This window comes from Petaurus breviceps, unplaced genomic scaffold (assembly GCF_028583685.1).
Source record: "Petaurus breviceps papuanus isolate PSGF00001 unplaced genomic scaffold, PetGlider_PUasm1.0 90778, whole genome shotgun sequence".
In the NCBI taxonomy this organism is placed as follows: Eukaryota; Metazoa; Chordata; class Mammalia; order Diprotodontia; family Petauridae; genus Petaurus; species Petaurus breviceps.
Window position 1 is genome coordinate 6,164,147 of NW_027187343.1, and position 24,995 is coordinate 6,189,141.

General features: G+C 33.1%; 1 long non-coding RNA gene across 1 annotated transcript in view; it reads left to right on the top strand.

Annotated features, from left to right (window-relative positions):
* LOC138147004 (uncharacterized) overlaps positions 1–19,940 on the top strand; it is a 249,683-nt gene extending 229,743 nt beyond the window's left edge. Inside the window, exons 4-5 of the long non-coding RNA XR_011164684.1 lie at positions 5,227–5,819; positions 19,041–19,940. This is a non-coding gene — a long non-coding RNA (uncharacterized lncRNA). The remainder of the gene's footprint in view (positions 1–5,226; positions 5,820–19,040) is intronic.
* The last annotated feature ends 5,055 nt before the right edge of the window (positions 19,941–24,995 follow it).

Here is a 24,995-nt window from a genome sequence, read left to right on the forward strand (position 1 = left end):
AATAGCACCCATTTCTTCATTTGTATTAGCTTCAGCTCTGTGAAGAGATTTCATTGTATATTCTTTTCTTTTTTTTTTTTTTGTAAAAATAATTCAGAACTCACTGTAAATACAAGTCATTTCCTCTCATACTCTACACATTTTAAAATAATAAAAGTTTGTTACTAACAAAGCCATTGTTAAAACACATAAGATTTTTATTTATAATCTCATATTTGTTATATAGAAAGTTGTTATAATTAGTGATATTACAAGCATTTTCTTTATTAACTAAGTAAAATTTAAGCATAAATATATTCCTATTAAATGAGTATAAGTTATCCTAACTGTACAAAAGTACACTTTTATGTTCTGAACTCTGTATTTTTTGAGCTATATCACCTTTGACAGAATAGATCAAGGGAATAGATAGCTATTTTGTTAGGACTGCTTTTTGACAGTTTTTGAAAATCAGACATGACTATATTGACCATATACTGTAGAATTCTTACATAATGGTGGGTGCTGTTTAAATCCTTGCATTATAACTGTCATGTCACTGACTGATTTGGGTAAGCTACCCAGTAATCCCTGCTTGTTCTTAAGCTGAAAGAAATCGTATAACATGTGCCAAAAAGCCTTTTCTTCTCTTTTATGTGATATATGAACTTTTGAGTTGTTTTAAAAGCATTTTACAGAAAACAAAGACATATTCATTTCAGTTCAAGTCAGTTCTATATATTTATTAACTTTTAAAGAAAATACAAAATCTGTCTGATTTGTAATGATGTTGCAGTTTCTTTAGGAAAATTGGATAGGTACTGATCCCCTGCAGTCCTAGTTACATATGTTTGCCTATGTGTTCATGTGCAGAAGCAGGGGATAGTTAGGGTGTCATATTCCTTTAAGGAGAAAACAGTATTCTCTAATTTCCTTCTGAATATGATTCTCTTTGGTTTATTCAAAAGTGATTTGTAGGTTCTAATTTAGAAAGTTTCCCCCCTTTTTATATCAAAACCGTAAATGTGGTGTAGATTAATGACCTGCTTTAGACATTTGATAAAACTGTAGTACATGTAGTACTTATATACTATAGAAGTGTTCGTATTTTCCATTTTAGAGTGTTTTGGATGATGATATTCAAGATGTAGAGGTACTTTCCTCGTATGCTGCCTTTCTCTTAGCAATAGCCTCTCCTTTCAAGTTACAGGGAATGTTCTAAAAACAGTTTTTACTATGTATTCTGCAATAGTCTTAGTTATGGAATGATAAAAATACTTTTAAAGAACAAATACACCAGTTTCAGTAATTTGTTAAGTACCAGGGTCGTTAAAATTCAGTTTCTGAAATTTCTATCCATGTGTTAGGTAACACTGCCCTCAGAGGGCCAAGGTAAGTAAATTCATTTTTAACATTTAGATGCAACATTTCTGATATTTGCTTGATTGGTAAGTTCTCATAATTGTAACCAGTTGAAGAAAAAGAAACATGCTGAACAGTTTAATTTTATTTATTTTCTTTTATTTTTGCTGATAATCACATTGTTGTTATTCTTGCTAATAGTTTTATTTTAATCTATCACAAAATACTTAAGCACAAAAACCAACACTCCAGTGTCAAAGCATATGAATTGCCACATAACTTGCTCCATCAGAGCATTTTTGAAAAAAAAAAATGCCTAGAGTGAAATCCTTGGAAGTAGTTTGAAGTGACACTTTGCTTCTATTTCCCTTCTGTCTATAAAACCTTAGCATTTGATGATTTATATTTTTGTGTGCTAAAATATATTGAAACTTATCTTTTATTTCCTTATTGCATTAGTGCAGTCTATCTTTACAAATATGATATAATTTTTTTGAAAAAAAATTACTTGATGTGGAAAAACTCTTATTCCATAATACTTAAAATAACCAATATTGTTACAGTTCATTGACATGTCTATGAATTTAAAGCCTTTAAAATTATTAACTGACAGTTAATTAGCATAGTATCATGATGGTATAAAAAAACAGAACAAATTTAGATTTTCTACCAGAGAGCACTAACACACTTTTTTTCCCCACTAAGGAGATCACTTAATTAATTTTTAAAATTATTTCATTTAACAGCTCCTGAAATAATATGTGGGAAAATGACTTTAAAAGGTGGCTATTAAGGTATATTAATAAATTGAGTTTCAAAATGAGTTCTTGATTTTTATGCTTTTCTAGAATTGCTTGATATTACATATTTTAAAAGTATGATTTTAAAAAATACATAAATTGGTTATCTCATAATAATAAATGATGAGGGCAGCAGTGATAAACATAAAGAAAATCTCAGCCCTGATTTTAGCCAAAATATATAAGCCTCAATTAACCACATTATCCTAATATGGAATAAAGATAAACCAGATAAATGAAAAGAAAGGTAATTGTTAAATATCTATTATGAAATGATTGGGACCATGACTAGAGTTATGCAGGTAAGCAGCCATTTAGGGTGTTGTACATAAAGGGAATGCAACAAGGGCAGCTTTAAAATTTTTATTAATGAATATGTTTGCAATGTACTCTTTTAATTCTGTGTGAGCACATTGAGAAATCTCTGAAATCATAGATTCTTCTCATATTCTTACATAATTTTAATGCCAGAAAATTTTACTTCCATTACATGTAATTATTGTTTTGTGATTTGGTTGTGCATTTTATTTGCAAGTCTCAAAGCCACTGGAGTCTAGTAGACAAGAGTTCACAGGGGAATATTTTTTCAAACTTTGCCCAGGGAACACAAAATATTTTTCAACCCTGGTAATGATTTCTGCTTTGCTTAATCTAGTGCCTTGTATGTAGATGATTAACAAATATTTGAATGATTCGTAGTTTTCCCTTAGCCACACTTTTCAAAGGAATGGTTAACCTGCCAATATTTACTTGTTTCAGCTCTCCCTTTCCTGATTCATCCTATGATGAAAGTTTTTAATAAGTAAGTAAATAGTTCAAAAGCATGAAACCAGAGGAGATTCAAAAAGACCCAAATAATCCAAAACAGACTTAGAAATAATTGGGTATTTCAGTCTTGGATTCCACACTATGAGACTGTGTATATTATAGGTGAAATCCTATCAAATTTTTTAAAATCTATGTTTATTGTGATGAAATTCCATTAGTTAGACAATGAGTTTTATTGTATAGGAAGTCTCTTTACAGTGAGACTTATCTATACTTTCCCCCGGTATTTCCTATGAAATAAGTGTTATTAGTATTTATAACAGTAGTAAAAGTATATATTTTCTTACAGACTGATAATTTTTCTGCAATTTTATTTGGTATCTCTGTATATTTAATTTAATCAACAGTGTAATTGTTATAAAATAATTTTTTTGCAGTATTATGAAGTCCTTATTCTCTCAATCTTAGGGTACCTATTTGTTTTATTACATTGTTTTAATTCTTTTAAATACTAGAGCCAAAATGAAAATGTCTTTAAACAATAAGGAAGCTGTGAAACATATCTGAAGCATATATCTTCATAGAATACCATTGTTTTGAAAGAGTTTCAGATTCTATGACCAAGGTTATTTTATTAAAATGATTCATGAGTTACTTTGTATTCTTCAATATATTGTATAAAATTAGAGAGCTCTTTCTACAATGAAATAAGCTGATTTAAAAGAAAGCATTGCTTTCACAATCTAGAAGGGCGTAAATGTAAGCAAAATAATAATTTAGCTTACATTTAACCCAGCAGGAAGCTGGGTACACATTGAGTAATTCTCCACAGCACATCTACTGCTATATAAACTAACCTCACAGTTTATTCTTCATTAAATTACCAAGATGTTATTTTTCTGTTGGTTAGTTTGTATGGACCCTTTGTTCTAACCCACAAGCAAAATCATTATAAAAATATTCCTTTCCTTTGACTGTAAAACTTAATATTCTTATTCCTTTATGAAGATCATGTGTTGAGGCCAAAGTATATATATATATTTTTTTTTTTTTACAAAATTTGAACCAGTTTCTTGTTTACTATGAACACCTTTAAGAGAGTTTTAAAATAGTGTTATTTGAAATGAGCTGGCTATGAAACCAGGAGAAAATTTAAAAACTGATTAAATACTGGCCTATCAACCATCCTGGAATATCACAGAAGTTGGCATTCAGGCATCTTGTGATAGTCAATATATAGGTATTTTTCTCATTATGGTTGCTTCAGCTTCAAAAGAAAGCGTGGACCTTGGTCTTCTTTAGGCAGTAGATACTGAAAAGTATACTTAATATAAAAATGACAAGTTCATGCATTATGCAGTGGAAGCATGGTTTCCTGACTATAATGCAGCTTTTCAAAATAAGCATGAAGGAGCATATGTGGCAAAGCCGAGGAATGTGGGTGCATCTGGAAAGCTTTTAAGGCGCCTTGGAAGCACAGCACAGACATCACCCAGACCGTCAGCATGTTCCATCTGGCCAGTTGCATTGGTGACACTGACCAGTACAAGAACAGACAAATCCTTCAGGGACTGCCTACAACAGCTAGATAATCTGTGAGTGAAATCATTGAAAAAAAGAAAAAATGGAAGGTTTGAGATTTGACCTCATCAATCAACATCTTCAGAAAATCATTAGAGAAAAAGACAACCATGTTGAAAAACATATGCAGTAGCTTAAAAACTAAATAATTGAGGTGGACTATAAATGTTTTTAGATGAAAGAGTACTACTGAAAACTGCCTGGATCTTGGAGTAACTATCTTAGGACATTTTTCAAAGGAAACTTCATGTGGTCTTACATCATGGAATCAACATTGAAATAAAACTCAGCTCTTTTCATATAATATCAAGGAATCAGTGTGAGACCTGAAGTTTTATTTTGGATGGTAAACACATCTAATCAAGTCAGCAAAATATCCATTGAGTACCTTCTGTGTACTGGTTTTTTCAGGGTGTATGTAGAAAGAAGTGGGAACATGAAGTACATGCTCTCAACACAACCCATTTACTTGATCACCAGAATGGAATGGATGAAGAAATGGGTAAAGGAAATGTCTTTTAATATTGATTCTGAAATGTCATTGCTCAAATTATCTAGAATCCACTCCTCTCAATACCAAAGTCAAAATTTTAAAGTAATATTGAAAATAGTTATTGTTTTTTGACTCATACATAGTATCTATACTCATGAGATTTGGTGGAGTATTGGATGAGCAATAATATTAAAGTGAATGACAAGGGAGTGAGGTGCTAATGCTTTGTTGCATGTTTTGCAGCCATCAAGCATTTTTTGGAAGAGATATCGACATCACTGCTCAAAGATGAATGATGACAACTGGCCAATGAATTGTGTTCCACAGACATCACTACAGAATTGAAAGCTCTCAATTTGCTACTGCAGGGAAAAGGAAAAAAAAATGAATGGACTTGCCTAAGAAATGAATGACAACCTGCTAAAATTTAGTTTTAGAGGAAAAAAACTTGAAAATGCTAAATATTTATTGAAGATTTAATGTGTGGAAAGAACTTCATTTTAAATATAATTTCAAGCATAACTTTTCCATTAAACTGTTCCATTTTTTTAAACAATTCAAACTGTTTCCTATAATTCTTAAAACGTGCATTTCCCAAGATACTTATCAAATAGGATGGTGAAATCGAGAGACGTGTACCTTCTTTTACCTAACTGGACACTAATACAGTTTTACTGGAAATGATTGAATTTTGGACTTGTCATGGTCACTGTAAAATTCTACAAGCAAAATCAGACTCCTAGTGTTTTTATAATAGACACAAAATGTTAATCCTGTCAAACTATCAATGTATTTTCCAGTTACTAGATTATTTTCTTAAGTCATATGATACCAAGGTATGTCATGAAAATTAAGTTTTTGTTCACAGTGATGATATGTGTGAATCTTTTGTAAGAAATAGGAACTTAATTCTTCAGTATTGTGTAGATTCTGTGTGTACTCATCAATGACATATAGACTTTCACTATGTCATGAAACATGCAAATGTATTTTTTTTACTGAAAGTAATAGGTTACATTAAGCAATAGCACACTGAGCCTTATCTTTTATTTGTGAAAGTTTCCAAAACTTATCTTTAATTAGCTTTAATTTTTGTTAGATGTTTTATCTATATTTTTTATTAAAGCAGATTCTCAAAATACCTGGATTTCTTTTGATGCTATATACTTGCATATAATTAATATTATATTAATAATTAAAAAGCAGTCATTCAGGTAGTCCTATACTTTGTGTTCTACTCTGGCAGATCATTTACTGCCTTAATATCCTATCTTTGATAGTATGAGATATTACTTAAGTAAAGCTAAATGAAAATTCTGAAAGTACAACATGATTCAAATCACTCTACTTTTTCACAGTTGGCTATTTTCACACTGGGTATTTGTCCTATGTATCTACCATTAAATAAAAAGCCATATTAACTGACAAAGTGACCCTCAGTTTGAATGAAATTGTCCTTTTATGGAAATACTGCTGAAAAAGTACCATAGTAATTTATGAAAATGATTTAAAAGTTTGGTAGATGGAATGAAAAAAAATTTAAGTTTGAAAAGATTTAAAAAAAAATTGATCTTGCATTTATCCTGGAATGGATTTTATTGGAGGAGGTCAGTATTTGTTTTTCCCTTAATATTTAAATTTCATTCCCTCCTCTATCTTCCTTTTTTCTCTTAATCTCATTTTTGTCTCCATTTCTTATAGCAAGTAGAACTTGAGCTCTTTTTTAGCCTTGACAGTAATGGTTATTTCTTTGCAGACAGTGAAGGGCTAATAAGAATCAAATATTCAAATCAGTATATTCTTCCTAAGATAAACATTTGAATAGGAATGCCTTTTGTTTGATTTCTGGTGGACATACCAGGACTAAAATCAATGAACTTTGAATTTGTGGTTGGTAAATTAAGTGAAATATGAAAAAAATGTAGCAGGATCATTTTTATGAAACTGGAACATTGTAACCTCCTCTATGAAAGTGTAGAATTTAGAACATTATTGAGATTCTGATGAGCAAGAATAATACTGTCAGTTTATCATTAGTATAGTGTAAACAGTTTCTTCCTCATCCACTCTAGACTATTTACTTTTACCAACTCAGAGAATCTATGTCATAACAAACATGAATGGTCACTGATATTTTTAGTAGCTATAGTACCCAGTATCAGTCAGTAAACATATATTAAGTACCTTCTCTGTGTTAGGCACCATGTATTCAGTATGATAAATGACTTTGGGGAAAATACTGAGAATGACAATGGGAGATGTAAGTTGATACAGATACACTAAAACTGGGAGGGTGGTATAGTGGAAGAGGGATTAGACTTGGAGTCAGAAGAACCCAATTTTAGTCCTTTTTCATAACTTCTATGAGCCTGTTCTCATCTGTAAAATGAGGTTTATATTTCAGCATAGCTACCTTATAGGCCTAAGAGGATCAAGTGAAATAATATCTTACGAACTTTGTTAACACAAAATACATAGAAGTTGTTATTATTGTTAAACACAATAGAAAACTACTGGTCTCCTTTCCCAGATTCTAATAGAGGAGATATTTATATGCTAGATCTGATCCTTTTTTGCTAACACTTTCCAGAATTCTTTGGAATAAAAGTATTGAAATTCATTTTGTGCACCCAAATCAGGCTGGTTACAATCCATGGCTTTGCCTCTTCAGGTTCAAATAATGAAGTAATATGCATATAATTTATTTAAGTGAGGTTTGCTTCAAGGGTTTCTTTGCAGACTTTCACAGAAAAGTGAATTACAATGACCCAACATGAAAATTATGCCTTTATTGTGAGATTATAGGACTGACTATGCAAATTCCAATTTTTTTCTAGACAGGTTTTTAAAAAATTAACAAATGTTCAAAAGTTATACTTTTTCTAAGTGATGTGGTTCTATCAACTCCTAAGAAACTTGAAGAAGAAAGACTTTAAAATGACAAATATATTTAAGAAATATACTAGTGTTGCAGGTAAAGAGGCTAATAACTTCATAAGTTCATTAGTAGATATAAGGCCTTCAGTAAATAAGCACTTTTAAATATTAAATAAATAGCTGATATATAAAAAATTAGCACAACATATAACATAAAATTTAATTACTGCTAGAATAAGTCACAGAAAAGTTCTAAGACAGCTTTTCTCAAGAATTTTTACTGACTATTAATTCTAACCCCATGGCACCACAACCATATTTTAAGCATGACATTTTTAAAAAATAACTTTCCATTAAATCTTAGAATTTTAAAATTGTGTCAAGAGCCAAAAAAAGGTTGATTCAAACAGCAGTAGCAACAAAAGCCCTTCATTGCAGCATCACTTTTGTTGTCTTAATTTTTTTTATCACTCAATTAATAATCATATATTAAGCTCCTATACAAAACATTTCTTGACATAAGAAGTCAAATAGAAAGTACACATTTGGACCAGTCAAGTATTAAGTATTATTCAGACTATAGAACATAAATAATTAAAGCAAGAACTATTAAATGGTGATATCTGGATTGCTTATGCTGCTTGAAAAGGTGGGGGCTTGGGGGGGCTGGATCAAAGACTACAATAGTAGATGTACAGAGAAGTATAATGAGATACACAGTTTTATTTGACAGTTCCTTCAGGAGAACTCTCTCAGGGAAGACCTGATCTCATTTATGCATTCCCTTCTTAGGCTGTATGAGTTAGAGTTTTTATTTCTTAATGCATTTGGAAAAAATAATATGTATGTTATGACAGCAAAAACTACTTTTTAGCTTCCTAGGGTTAACTCATTATAAGAAACACAATAAGCTTATACTTTGTGATCTCTTTTTCTAGGTGTGTAATATCATGTGTTGAGGTTTCTAATATTTGAGTAATTAAATGAAACTATATTATTAGTGGGGGGATATTTTCTCTCAGATTTGGAGAAAAATTTTATAAAATAATTTTAATTAAATTTATATTTAGCAATCCTTTTGTGGGTCTTCCTTAGCATAATTTATTTAACATTCTTCATGAATATAGGATACTGTTTGTTATTTAACTTATACTACAGCCAGGTCTACAAGTATTACATTTTTTTCCTGAATGTATGCAGATGCTTGGTTAATAAGAAAAACCCTTATTTAATAAGAAAAACCTTTCATTTTGTAAAGTGATTCTCAAATATTTAGTTTGCTTTCCTGTCTTAGGAAATCAGAACATACTAAACATAAATCCAGTCTCTCATTGATTACTGAATATCTCAAAATGTTTCAAATAGGGGTGGCTAGGTGGCGCAGTGAATAGAATACCGGCCCTGGAGTCAGGACCAGAGTTCAAATCCGGCCTCAGACACTTAATACTAACTAGCCATGTGACCTTGGGCTAGTCACTTAACCCCAATTGCCCTGCCTTCCCCCCTCCAAAAAGTAAAAAAAAAAAAACCAACAAATAAAAATGCTTTAAATAATTATCCTAAACACTTAATTTCCATTGTACTGCAGATATAGAAATTGGTGTGCATGCTTATTGACCCAAAGACATTGATTTTTAAAAAAATCCCTTATATTATTTGCTTATGATTTATCTATTTTGATAAAATTGTAATGTAAGACATTTATGTTATTTGAATATTTTGGTGAGTTACCTTTTATATAATCTGGGTTTGATATTAATTAGTGTGTAATTATTTATATATGTGATAATACTTTATAATATGAATTCATAATTTCTGTTCATAGAATTGGTTAAATTTTAATAGAGGTGTGATTTTATTTTCTTTGTGTTTTTAGCATAGAGGATTAGTCTGCTCAGTTGTCTCATTTTAACTGGGTCCTTGAAAATGGAAAATTTAAGAAGGCTAGGAATTGTCACCTTTCTATTAGAGAGGACTATTGTCAGCTCTCACTTCCCTTTCTGTCATGTACTCCATTCAATTTCTTTGATTGCTGTAAGTTTGTACTTCACTTAGATTTGGACATTTAAGGACAAGACCGTAGGACATCACTAAGCTCTAAAATGGAATCAAATTGTGACCAGCATTGTCATGGACTATAGATTTAAGCTATATTATTTAGCCATAGTAAACTATTAAAAATTTTTAAGCTGTCTAATTTAGTCCACAGTAATAAATTCCCAACCCCTGAAACCACAGTTCTTCATTTATAATGATATTTTAAGAAAAATAATACCTAACGAGGTATTAACATGTGGCATGTTTGTCTGTTTTATGTGTTTGATTTAACAATTTAGCAAAATTAAAACATGATTTGAAATTATATGGCCATTAGAAAATTAATTCTATTAAAAGAGTGGGCTTGATAGGCAGAATTAATATTCTTCAACAGAAAAAAACTAGAAACATAATGCTTTCCATTAGAATGCTGGGAAAGCTAGGTGGTACAGTAAATAGATCTGGGCCTCGAATCAGGAAGATCTGGATTTAAATCTGGCCTCAGATGCTCTCTATGTGACACTGTAAAAGTCACTTAATTCTGTCTGCCTCAGTTTCCCCATATATAAAGTGAGCTAAAGAAGAAAATGGCAAACCACTCCAGTATCTTTGCCAAGAAAACCACAAATGGGGTCACAAAGAGTTGGACATGAGAAAACAACAAAGATGATGTGTTGAGGACAGAGCATAAAATGAATGAGAATCTTGAGCATATCAAAGAGGTTTTCTGTAAAGGCAAGAAACTAATGAAAGGGGTGCAATCTTTAATCAGTGCAACATATATATATATATATATATATATATGTATATGTATATAAAAGCCCCTTTGGGGACCTTTCATGTCATTCAAAAGGGTTATGCCAAATAAATTTTTGGCAACTGTTTTGGGAAGGTACATGTAATTAGGCATCAAGGGTCATGTTCTATTGTGAGACATACTGTATGTTTTGTTATAGACTTATATAATGCTTTTCTGTAATACTATGTTGTTGGAAAAGAAATTTGCTTATAGCACCTTATAATCATTTCAAAGATGTTTGCTACTTACTTATCCACAGGAATCCTTTAAAATAACTTATAATAGGAAATTACCAAAGAAGTCAGATCAGTTTCACCCCAAACAGCCTAATGGATTTAAAAAATAAAAGATTTTATGTTTTACATAACACTCCAAATTCCCCAGTGGGATATACTGTGCCACTTGTGGGTGATCTGAATATTTTATAGAGTGCTGAGGACTTCCACATCCACTTGCAGATGATGCCTTCAATATGTTATTGCATTTGCTTACACCAGAAAATTTCTTACTTACTGGGTAGAGGTTGAATTGTCAAGGTAATCTGAATTGACTCTTGGAAAAAGTTATTTTTGACAGTGCTTCAAGATCAAGGGGTCAGCAGGATTGTGTTTCATCAAAGAAAAAAAAACCATGGCAAGGGCTGTTATACTTAAAACATAATCAGTATAGCTATAAAGGCAGAGTGTCTGTCCTACATGCTTCAGGGCAGAGGTGACCACTTCCAAGCAGATCAAATACAATTTGCCCTCAGATTGAGGGGGGAGGGGTGGTGTGTCTGAGATTTGAGTGAGAAAATAAAGTTCACCTAAGGAAAATTACTTTCTAGTGGTAAGAAGGTGTAGTAGAAGCATAGAACATGGAACTTGATCCCCAAAATTCATGTACTTTTACCTTTGGATCAGCTGCAGATGATAATGTAATTGTTTAATATTAGTATAAAAATAATATTCTGAATTTTTCATGGTGAAACACCAGAAGGACCTTTCCCTTCCTCTTGTGACCAGAAATTCTCTGCCATAAATGTAGTAGGCACTTAAATTCTGGTGCTACACTTGTGCATTCTGTCCATGTTTTCTTTCAGAAATTACCATGAACGTTGTAAGGGAAGGATGGCTACAAAAACAAATGAAAATAAATGTGCTTAGGAGCTTTCATCAGAGAAAAAAAAACTTGAAGCCACAAATTTATATGGTAGTGGGATTATACATTCATCAGTCAACAAGCATTTATTAAATTTTTTTTCTTACTCCAGGAATATTTGACTATGTACTAAGTGATAGTAAATTTAAAGAAAAGAAAAACAGTACAAAACAAACCTGAAAAATATCTAGGCACATACAAAATACATACAAGTAGTTGGAAGTTAATCTTATTAGGGAAAGGCATCACAAGCTGCAGGGACCAGGGACCTTTTCCCTTAGAAAGTGGTATTTGAACTGAGTCTTGAAGAAAACTAGGAAAACCATGGGATGTTCTCCCATAAAAGGTATTTTGGTAGAGTTTTAAAAAAAATTTATTCTATAGTTTAAGGGTTCTTTCCATATTAAGATTTGAGTTCCAAATTCTTTCCTTTTACATTTTCTTCACTTACTGGGAAGGTAAGAAAAATTGTATAAATTGATTATACATATGAAAACATGTGAAGTATTTCCATATTAGCCATATTGCAAAAAAAAAATAAAGCAAGAATATTATACTTCAATTTGTACTCGGAGTTCATCAGTTCTCTCTGTGCAGATGTTTAATATTTTTTAGCCATGAGTCCTTTGGAATTGTCTTTGATCATTATATTGATCAGAATAACCAAATTTTTTACAGTTGGCATGATTGCAACATTGCTGTTAGTGTGCGCATGCGAAGTGATCTCTTGGTTCTTCTCACTTCACTTAGCATCAGTTCCTATATATCTTGCCATATTGTTTTTTTTCCCCCTGAAACCACTATCCCTGGCATTTCTTATAGCATAATAGTAATTCATCAAAATCATATGCCACACTTTGTTCAGCCATTTCCCAATTGATGAGCATCACCTTTAACGTCCAATTATTTGCCACCAAAAAAAAAAGCTGCTATAAATATTTTTGTACATATAGGTCATTTTCCTTTTTCTTTGATCTGTTTTGGGTACAGAGCTAGTAGTGGTATTTGCTGGGTGAAAGAGTATACACACATTTCATAACCTTTTGAGCATAGTTCCAAATTATTCTCTAGAGTGGTTGGATCAGTTCATAACCCTACCAACAATTTATTAGTGCACCTATTTTTCTTCAATTCTTCTGTCATTTGTCATTTCTAATAGGTGTGAGGTAGAACCTCAGAGTTGTTTGAATTTACATTGCTCTAATCAGTAGAGATTTGGGATCATTTTTTCATATGACTATGGCTTTGATTTTTTTCTTCTGAAAATTGCCGTCATGCTCTTTGGCTACTTATCAATTTGGGAATGGCTTTTATTTTGATAAGTTTGATTCAGTTCTGTATATATTTGAGAAATGAAGCCTCAATCAGAGAAACTTGGTATAAAATTTTTTCATATTTCAGTCTATGGTATCTTTTAGTAAAATGTAGTTTCCCTAATTATATTTTTAAATTGGATCTATTTTTGCTTTTGCTTTGTCTGAGATCATGATTGTGACTCCTACCCTTTTTTACTTCTGCTAAAGGATAACAGATTTTGCTCCAGTCCTTTATTTTAACTCTTTTCTGTTTCAAGTATGTCTCTTGTATACAACATATTGTTGGAATCTGGTTTATAATCCATTCTGGTATCCACTTCCATGGGTTAGTTCATTCCATTCACATTCATAGTTATGATTACTAATTGAATTTCTCTTCATCCTATTTTCTTTTATTCTCTTTTTATCCTGTCCCTTCTCAAAAGTCATTTTGCTTCTTAACACTGCCTCCTTTAGTCTGCCCTCCCTTTTATCAAACCCTGTGTTCTCCCCTCTACCCCATCCCCACCCTCCATATCTCTTATCTCCTTAGTCTCCTATTTCCCTGCTGGGTAGGATAGATTTCTAAATATTTTGTATATGTATTCTTCCCTCTTTGAACCAATTCCAGTGAGAGTAAGGCTCAAGTATTGCTCACCATCCCCTCACATCCCCCTCCACTGTAGAAACCCTTCTGTATGTGCCTCTTTTATGTGATATCCCAATTCTGCTTCTCCCAGTGGATCCCTCTTTCTCACCCCTACATTTTTGGATGGGATGGGGTTAATCACAACATAATAAAGTAACATTCATGTCCTCTATCTATGCAGACCTTACTGGCCTAATAATGATAAAAGTTCTTAGGAGTTACTTGTATGTATAATCTTCCCATATAGAAATGTAAACAGTTTGACATTATTGAGTCTCTTATCCTTCATGTTTACCTTTTTATGCTTCTCTTGAGCCTTATGTTTGAATGCCATATATTCTATTCAGTTCTGGTATTTCCATAAGAAATACTCGAAAGTCCTCTATTTCACTAAATATTCATTTTACCTGCCTGAAGTATTAGGCTCAGCTTTGATGAGTAGGTGATTCTTGGTTGTAATCCCAACTCCTTTGCCTTTCAAAATAACATATTCCAAGCCCTTAGCTCTTTAAATGGAAGCTGCTAAATCTTGTGATCCTCCCCATGGCTCCCCAATATTTAAATTATTTCTGAATGCTTTCAGTATTTTTGCCTTGACCTGGAAGCTCTGGAATTTGGCTGTAATATTGCCAGGAATTTTCATTTTGGGATCTCTTTCCGGAGGTGATTGGTGGATTCTTTCCATTTTTATTTTACCCTTTGGTTCTAGACTATCAGGACAGTTTTCCTTGATAATTTCTTGAAAGATGATGTCTAAGCTCTTTTTTTTAAAATTATGGCTTTCAGGTAGTTCAGTAATTCTTAATTTATCTCTCCTGGATCTGTTTTCCAGGTCACTTGTTTTTCCACTGAGATGTTTCACATCCCCCCCCCCCTATTTTTTTATTCTTTGACTTTATTTTATTGTTTCTTTACATCTCATGGAATCATTATCTTCTGTTTGCCCAATTCAAATTTTTAAGGAATTATTTTCTTGAGTGACCTTTGCATCTTCTTTTCTGTTTTGCCAGTTGTTTTAAAAATTCTTTTTTTCCAATTATTTTTGTACCTACTTTTTTATTTGTCCTATTCTCCTTTATAAAGAGTTTTTTTCTTTAGTGAATTTTTGTTCCTCTTTAAATATTAGCCAAAGTCTGATTTTTAATTTCTACAAGATTTTTCTGTGCCTCTTTTAGCAAGCTGTTAATTGTCTTTTCATAGTGTCCTTGTATCACTCTCTAATTTTTTCTCTACCTCTCTTATTTCTTTCCTTAACTCTTCTAGGAATTTTTGTTTGGCCTTGAGTCCAATTAGTATTTTTCTTTAAGGTATTGTAGCTTTGTAGCTATTTTCATACTGTTGTCTTTTGAGTTCATGTCTCACTCTTCTCTGCCACTGTAGCAGCTTTTTTGGATCAAGTTCTTTTTTTGTTGTTTGCTTATTTTCTGTCATTTCTCTCCTGGTCTGTGCTTTGGTCTTTTCCCAGGAAGGGCCCCTTGCTCCACTGTAACTGCAAGCACTAATACTCATCTTGGCCCTGGAACAGTGACCAGGTCCCCTGTTGTGCTGAAGCCATAAGCACTAGTGCTCCTTTCTGCCTTTTATTTTTTTATATTTTATTTTATTATTTATTATTCTGCCTTGCAACTGAGACTAAGACCCCTACTCCTTTGCGACTTATCACAAGTGCTTCTCTCTACCATTAATGATCTAATCAGCTCACATGGGTTCAATTATAATTTCTTTGAGGTTGACTCCCAAATCTATGTATACAGTCTTATTATCTCTCCTCACATTTCTCCTCACTTCCAGTCCCAAGTCATTGAAAGTCTTCTGCTATGAACATCTTGTCCCTTAGGCATCTCAAATTCAACATTTCCCCATTAGATCTAATCTTACCCTGTTACTAAACTTTTCTACTTCTTTTGAGGGCACCACCGTCCTTCCAGTCACTCAGGTTCACAACTGTGAATCAATTTTTGACTCCTAATACTCCCTCATTCTACCTTCATATTTCTCATATCCAAACCCTTCTTTTCATTGATATAACCACTACCCTATTTCGATTCTTTGTCACTATTTGCCTTGCCTACTAGCCTCTTAATTTATATCCCATTTTCCTTTTCTCTCTCATAGTTGTACAAAAGTGAAATGGACTGCCTTGGGAGATTTTCAGGAAAGACCTTTAAGCAAAGGCTGAATGATACTTGTTGGGAGCATTGTAAGAGGGTATTCTTATTCAAGTATGGCCTAGATGGCTATGGAAATTCCTTTCAGTTTTGAAATTATGAGGTTCTATTAGGGAAAGAAAGATCTATCTTTGAATAAGGATGGTATTAGTCAGTATGAGGTAAGTATGCAGAGTGGTTGATACAAGTATTGTAGCAATTCAGCAGCAATGTTGAGGGAGTGCTTCATAGAAGAGGTGTCATTTTAGCTGAATTTTGAAGAATGAATTGGGTTTCACATTTATATTTTACTTACTGTTTTAGAGTTTAAAAAACATCTTACAAATATTATCTCCCTTTATCCTTACAACTACCTTGGGACATAGGTGCTATTATTATCTCAATTGTGTAGATGAGAAGACTGAGGCAGACAAAAGTAACTTCCTTATCACTCCCTTTAAAAAAAAAAATTTACTCAGCACCCCCTGGCAAACTGCTTTCTTTAACTTTTTAAAAATAATTTACGTCATTTAAGACAAAATAAAATATTTTTCTAAAAAATGATGCATTTTAAATTTATAGTTTTTCCTGCATTGGAATTTTGATGACACAATATTGCCTTATGTAATCACGTAGTATCATATTATAAAGAAGTCATGGCACACACACATTCCTGCCGATGCGTGCTGAACTTCCTGATAATGTTCCAACACTTGCTTGTTAAGACCTGTCAGTGAACTTGACCACTGATTGGTTATAACTTGCATTTTGTGTGTTTATTTGGAAAATAATGTAATCACCATGAGTTTAATTCTATTACATAATAGATGAAATATGTACGAACTGTTTTTCAAAGTTTCTTATCTTCTTTTCTTTCCTTGTGCTTCCACTACCCCTTTATTTTTATTCAGTGCCCTCCCATCCTTCTAGAGCCCCCCCCAGGGGGCAATATCACCCACTTGGGGAATCTCTGAGCTTTATGTCTGATGTCATATATGAATTACAGTCTTCCTAACTCTAGGTGAAGTTCTCAATCAAGTGTACCATGTAGCTGCCTATTTAAGATTAGTGCAATTGCTAGAGTAGAAATGATGTTAAAAAAATGTGGGGACGTGGGGGAATAGGGCATTCCAGATAGAAGCAAAGGACTGGTTTTGAGTGGGGGACAATTCAGTTTGCCTGAGCTATAAAGTATATGTAGGTCAATAATAACTACAACTACCACTGACAATAATAGCAATTGACATAGAGTGCTTTAAACTTCTCAAAGTGCTTTACTTATATTAGCTTCTTTTATCCTCAAAACAGTCCTCGGAAGTAGGTGGTATTATTATCCTTATGGAAAAATATAAATTAATGAATCCAAAGGGAAATCATAGGATAATAAAATCAAGTCCATTCCCCTTACTTTACAAGAGGAAATTGAGGCAGAGGGTAACTTGTTTGCCCAAGATCACACAACCAGTGATTGTGTCAGGCTTTGAACTTGGGTTTTCTTGAATTTAAGCCCAATATTCTATGCATTGTATCATTTCTCCCACATTATAGAAATCTTGAATGATAGATTAAGGGACTTGTACTTTATTTTGAAGGAAATGTGAAATCATTGAATGTTTTAAATGGGGAAGTGATGATGCCAACAGAAGTTACACTTTAGGAAGATTCTTCTATAAGGTATGGGCAGTATAAATTGGAATATGGATATATTACATTATAATATATTATATCTCCATATATATAATATAGAAATCAAAACAGACAACCATACAGACTGTCTTAGTAACCCTATTGTGACATCATGATTCTTGAACTAGTATTGTGATAGTGGGAATGGAAAGATTGGCAAAATATGGTCTGAGGGCCAGATGCAGCCTGCTGTCTGTTATTCTGCAACATTAACTAAGAATGATTTTTACATTTTAAAATAAAGTTTTATTGCATTAAAACATGTCAAAAAATTCTTAGTTCCCAGGCCATATACTGCCCTCACTATCCTCCCCACTCTGCAATGGATTTTGTCCTTTGGCCATAGTTGGCCAACTCCTGGATTAGAGAGACGTTTTGAAGGAAGAATTATCAGGATTTGGTAGTTGATTGATTTTGAACGGAGTTGCAGAGGATTCTTTGATTTTGAGCCTAGGTAACTGATAGGATTATGATATTATTAGCAAAGCCAGAAGGAGGTAGTTTTTGAAGGAAGACAAGGAACTAAACTTTTAGATTAATAATGGGACATCTGAATGGAAACATAAGTATGTCAGGCAATTGAAACTAAAAGTACAGATTGTCCATGGTGATATTAGACTATTGTCAAGAATCAAGTTTGTATAGAGATATAGAGCATTTTCATTAAATACGACTCAGGGCATCTTATTAATCATTTAACTTGTCAAGTAGTTGCTTGGTATCTTTTTTTATTATTATTTTTTGCTCAAGAGTGGCTGAAGATGATTCTATTAATAAGGATGTTGTTTTGGACATTTTATGGTAAAAAGTACATGTCTCAGAATAAATTATACCATTTAAAATCAATATTGTTTGTGTATCACTATTTTTTTTGTAGTGCTATAGAAAATGAAATTTCTATGTGTACAGCATTGCAATATGGTTGAAAAGAAATTATTTTGGCAGCATTTGATAAAGAAAATACCTGTTTTCTTTTGCCCTTTTAAGAGAATGACACAATTTCTTAAGTAGTAGATGAAAAAGTATTATTAGACATTCCTGTTGTGATAAGTGTTTTGCATCAAAATAAATTGATACTGTGTAGATAAATTATGAAGGCTTGTCTTAATGTGCTGAGAAGATGTTCTAACAATTATGTGATAAAATGAAAAACTGAACAAAATGTGTACTCAGATGAATGATTCTCTGTACGAATAATTGTGCAAATGAATTATCAAAGTGTGAAATGATTTTAAACAAAACATATTTGGGTTTTTATTGAATCTTAATTGTAGGCTCATATATTTTGAGCAAAGTTAAAAAGAAAATTGGCCAGTCACATTTTTGGAGTCCAGTGTTGTAGGACATACATTATACCATAATTTATTTTTCACATAAAAGCTGCTGTTCATTTCTTCAGCATTAACATGTGTGCTTTCCTCATGTAGGAGAATATATAAAAAACTGGAGGCCAAGATACTTCCTTTTGAAGACAGATGGCTCATTCATAGGATATAAGGAGAAACCTCAAGATGTGGATTTACCTTATCCCCTTAACAACTTTTCAGTGGCAAGTAAGTTAATTGCATTTGTATACTTATCCTTATATTTTTGTTATTTGTATGACCTTATACACTGAATGTCTTATTTAATGGGAATATAAAGTACTTGGTTTGGGTTTTATAGCAGTATAAAATTTCCTTATCACTGTTGGTAGTCTAAATGAATATGAGTTGATATTCTGAAGTAAAATTCCATATGAATTTGAATCTTATAGTTGGAGAGTCTTTAAATCTATACTTTAGATATACCTAACATAAGTGGGAGCAAAGACTTTTGAATTTAGGTATTAAATTTCAGATGAAATATTATATTAAAAGTATGTTTCATATACTTTTAAATTGACTATAATAGTAGAAACATTTTAAATTAGAAAATTAATTGCATAGAAATTTCATATATGCGTTCCTGTTTTTTCTTAATTTCCTAATCACTTAAATTACTTATGATTTGAAAGTATTTAGAAAATGTTAGCCAGATTGTAAAGTGGCACAAAACCAAACCTAAGGGATTATTCGCTCAGATAATCAAGCAATCAACTCTTCAGACTGCTTGAATTTATTGATTAATCATTCAGAGTCTCTCTGTACTTATGTAATAATGAAACATATTTGCACTTATCCTGTGTTAATTTTTAAAAAATTAAAAACATTTAAAGGCTAAATTGTAGTTAGTGAGTTATAAAGAAATAAACCATTACAAGATCATTCTTATTGACATCAGTAGTGTATTTCCATGTATTAGCTACGTTTGGGAAAGAAATGAGAACTCTCTTGATTGTGGAACAAGAAAACAATATAGAAACCAGTATCAGTATATAGAACACCCCCCTTCTATTTTTTCCAGTTATTTGTAAATCGATGTTTTTTTTTTTTTGTTGTTCTCTAATAGTTTAGATTGGAGACCACTGAGATATATAAAGCCAAGGAAATGCTTATGAATCATGGATTCATTAAATATCTTGTATAATGTAGTTGACTTTTTAAAAAAACTTTCTAAGTGTATTATTAGGATCTCACTGTGTATTTAAATCTTTAAAAAAATATATTGATGCCAGATGGATGCGGCATTTTAAAAAATGACATATTTCTTCTTATCAAAAATTTCTAAGACCTGTTTTATTCAGTCATAGAATCATAAAATATTAGAGCTAGAGGGGACTTTAGAGATCACCTATCTAGTCCACATCCTCATCTTGCAGATGAGGAAACTAAGGTCTATTAATGTGAAGAAACTTGCCACAGGGTACATAGATAAGTAGTGATAGAGAAAGAAGTAAAACCTTGGTTTCCTGACTCTCAGTTCAGTGCTGTTAATACTACAATGTGCCTCTGTTCCACAAACATGACATTTTTTTTTCAGAAGATAGTAGTTCCTGTCCCTGAAAGTCATAGAAATGTTGTTTGTTCTTTTTAATGACCAATATATTTTTTTTCTCAGATCTGAAGTTATTTGTGAATAATTCTAACATCTGAGGAATGCTTTCATGGTGTAGTGGAAAGACACTGAACTTAGAGTCAAAGGACTTGAATTTGAATTCTGGTTTTGCCATGTTATTTCTTTGACTGAACAAGGCACCTAATCTCCCAGAGCTGCAATTTCCTTATCTGCAAAATTAGGGGGTTAGACTAAATCACCCTTTTAAGATCCCTTGCAGCTTTAGATCTGTATTATTGCTGAATACATTATATTCAACCTGAATGCATTGCCTTAGTCTCTGTATCTTAATGACACTTGCAATTGGTTTGCTTGAAATAATTTATAAAAATTTAGTAAGGCAGAGCTCCTTTATCCTTTGATCAAAATGCAGCATTTTTTTGACCTTATGAAATTTCACACCCGAACAAGTTTTAAAGACATACTGTATGTCATAGTCTGCCAACATCTGTTCCAACACTTCCACTGGCAGAATCTGAAATAAAATACTGCACTCTTGGGGAGAAATCCTTTTTAGTGACTGACAGTCAACCCATCCATGAAATAAATATTAGCCTACATCTGTAAGTCTCTCTATAACTGATATGTTGGAAGTAGTTGGCTCAACTGACTTGAGTAAAGTAGTGTGAATTCAGCTTCTTTTTGTAAACGAATTCTTCAGTTTTTAGACATATTATTATGAAATGGAAGCTAATCTAAGTATTCTACATGATTTGTCTTGGATTTAGACTTTAATGAAAAATCATGTGTGGCAAATACTTTAATAATACAGTTAAATTAATGAAGGATGAAATGACTCCATTGTACAAGAGGCTTTTCTTTTTATAATGTCTTTTCCCATGCTAAGTCCTATTGCTATTAGAAATAATTTTATTCTGTTTTTTGGATACTTGGACATAGTATTTCAAATATTCATTTTTAAGAGAAGCAGAAAGATGGCTTATATATTTAAAGAACAAAATTTTATTGAATTGAGGAAGAAAAAACACAATAATCTCTACTAATACACACACATATCCCTGTTCCCCAATAATAAACATAATGAGAGAGGGAAAAAAGAAGGAAAAATGTGAAGAACAAAAGCCAGAGATGCCAGGGTTTTCTTCCTTCCTTTGGAAGGACCAATTATCAAATTACAGTAATAGTCCATGTGGAGGGTGACGCCAAATCTTTGTATTTCATAGTGGGTCTCCTAATGCAAGGTAGTGAAGATGAACCAGACCAGCACCAAGAACATTAAAGCTACAGCATAGATGTACCCTCTGGTACAGTCACAGCTTTCTTCTCCCAATGTGAAGTGCTAGTGATGACCAGGAACAGCTTCAGAACATGAAAGCCAGCATTGTGATACTTTTGTCACAGTCAGCAATTTATCATTGAATCAGGATCATCTGCAGTAAAGTAGTAAAGAGGTCATAAGTTTCTTACATGCAATCAATCTAAGTTGATACCAAAATTTTCCCTGTACTTCCACCTACTCAGCATTTCTGGCACATTTGTCAAAGCTTTGCCCTCTTTGAGAGTCCTATTAGAGGAATAATGCAAAATCTTTGTCTCTTTAGAGGCCTTTGTGGAAAAACTGTTCTTTTCTTCCACAGGGGCTAAATAAGGACTCTATAAGTATATATATGGCCAGATAAGTGAGTTAGTGTATAGAGTGCCAGACCTGGAGTCAAGACTCATCTTCTTGAGTTCAAATCTGGCCTCAGACACTATCTGGCTGTGTGAACCTGGGTAAGATACTTAATTCAGCTTACCTCAGTTTCCTCATCTGTAAAATGAGCTGAAGAAAGAAATAGCAAACCCCTCCAGTATCTACCAACTCAACTAAGGGATCCTCTTTATTCCAAGTAAATACACACCCACCATAGTCATAGAGTGATAGTTTTATGTCCCTCATTCTGTTAGAAAGTGAGACATCTCCCCAAAATACTACCCCTTGGTGCCTCAAGTATTTTCTGGGAATGCATCATCTGAATCATTCCAGAGGCAAAGAACTCTTACCAGTTTAGGGGGAAAACAAGCTATTTTTCCATTGTATACAGAACTCTTGAAAGGGGCAAGCATTTTGGGGCCAAGTCAGCTCTGGGCTGAGTTTGGAAACCTCTTGCCCTGAGATGAGAGAATGTCATTTTCAAGTTGGGGACAGGCCAAGGACCTCTTGTATTAGGTGGGCACATGGTATGGACTAGCACAAGGAGGCCAAGTAGGGTAGGAATAGTTGCCTTGTTCTTTGGGGGATCATATAATTTTGTCCCCAATACAACACCAATCTCTAAAATTAGGAAGGTCCTGAGAAGGACAGCCTAAACCATGTCCACAATTTATTGGGTAAGTCTTTCTGGAGACTGGATCCCAGGAACCACTGGACCAAAGAGTCCTTCTTAGGGTGACAGTGATTGGTCATAGATACGGTTTCTGGGAGGTTGGTACCTATTTGGTTAGTCAGATACATATCAATGCAACTGATGATTAAGGGCAAAGGTTAACCTCTTGCCCTGAGATGGGAGAGTGTTATTTTACTAGTTGGAGAAAGGTTGAGCCATGTGTTACCTTTGTCCATAGCTAGAGGTATTGTATGATCTTGTGCCTAGCACAACAGTAATCTCTAAAATATTTGAAAGTTTCTAGAGGTCCCCTTTACACAAAGGTTCTCATCTCCTTTTTATTTAAACTGTTTTCCCTAAAATACCAGTTTTCAAAAACTTTTTTTATTCTTTATCAGTGGTTGGGGGTAGGAGGTAGTGGATTTGTAATTTCATTGCTTTAGGGAGAGAACTCCAAGTGAGGAAAATTCTCCTACCAATGCAAATCAGCACCTGATCCACAACTTAGAGTTTTAATGAGTTACTTGGGACACTGAGAGGTTAAATGATTTTCCTAGGGACATATAACCAGTATGAGTCAGAGGCAAGACTTAAATATAAGTCTTTAATCCTCAGTCAGTCAAGGAGTATTTATTAAGCCCTACTTATGTACTACTAGACTCTGTGCTGGGTGATGTGGATATGCCAATAAAAAATGAAACAGTATCTACTTTGAAGTAGCATACTTCCTAGTTGGGAAAACATATATACATATATATAAATAAAAGCAAATACCTAATAAATGTAAGGGTAGAGGTCTCATTCATTATCCTACCCACTTAAAAGCTTTTTTTAAGTTAAGAGCACTTTTTACTTGTATTAATTAAGCACAGGCATCTGTACTACTTTCCTCTTCATCTTCCTCCACTCAAAGCCAAATCACAGTGTGAAAGACTTGTTTACACCCTAAGAAATTTATTTAAAAGGAAAGGTTTAGATCAAACCCAGGTAGAGAATCTCAGAGTTTGGATTACTGAGATTGGAGCAAACATGACCTTCTAGATTACCTTTGAAGATAAAAAGTAGGATTGAATTTTGTTGGAGAAGGGAGATATCAAGGAGCATGAACAGCTTCATGGGCTTCTTGGAGTAGATGATACAGAATGAGGAAAGTCCTCAGAAAAGGTTAGCTCTTTTCCTCAGCTTCTCCCAGTGCTTGTCTTTGGACAGACAGTAGACTATAATTTGCTGCTTCATTACCTAAATGTTTCCAGTAAACTAAATTTGCTTCAGCCACAGAAAGGCCAAGGGTTAACAGAGATAGATATAAATGTAAAGTTAAGCAGAAAGTCTAAATGTTAGAAATTTTAACTGGGAGTTCTGAGTGAATATGATTGAACTGAGAACTTTTTATCTAAAATAAACTTATTAAAGTTGATTGGGAAGGAATCAAGTGAACCTTAAGGACATCATAGGCTTATAATGAATTCATTATTGTAAAGAGGGATTAAAACATAAAGAATAAATGCAAGGTAGTTAAAATTGTTCTAGATTTTAGTTTTGGGATACAAGCAACTGGGGAGATTAAGAAAGCCTTCTTGTAGAAGGTAGGGTGTAAGCTGTGTTTTGAAGAAGCGAGGAATCTGTGGAGCAAAACTAATCAGGGTTTGCATTTTAGGAATGAGAGATGACAAGTGCAAAGACGGGAGATGGAATGACATATATGAGGAACAGAGAGAGGGCTGATTTGGATTATTGCAGAATGCAAGAGGAATAATATATACTGAGACTAGAAGGATAGGAGACAAGGTTCTAAAAGGCATTAAAAATTAAGTAGGGGAGTTTTTATTTGATCTTAGAAGCAGTAAGGAGCCACTAGAGTTTTTTGAGTAGGGATGGGACATGGTCAGTTCTATCCTTAAGGAATATTATTTCCTCTTCCTACTTCCAGGCTGATCTCCCAACTGGGATGTGGAGAACCTCTCATTACACAGAGGAGTAACGATCTCTTTCACCTCAGGCCTTCTATCTTTTGCTGTGCCTGTCCTTGAGGGAAGAGTTAGAGGAAAATCACTGGGGAGTGGGACTTCCTTCTTCCGC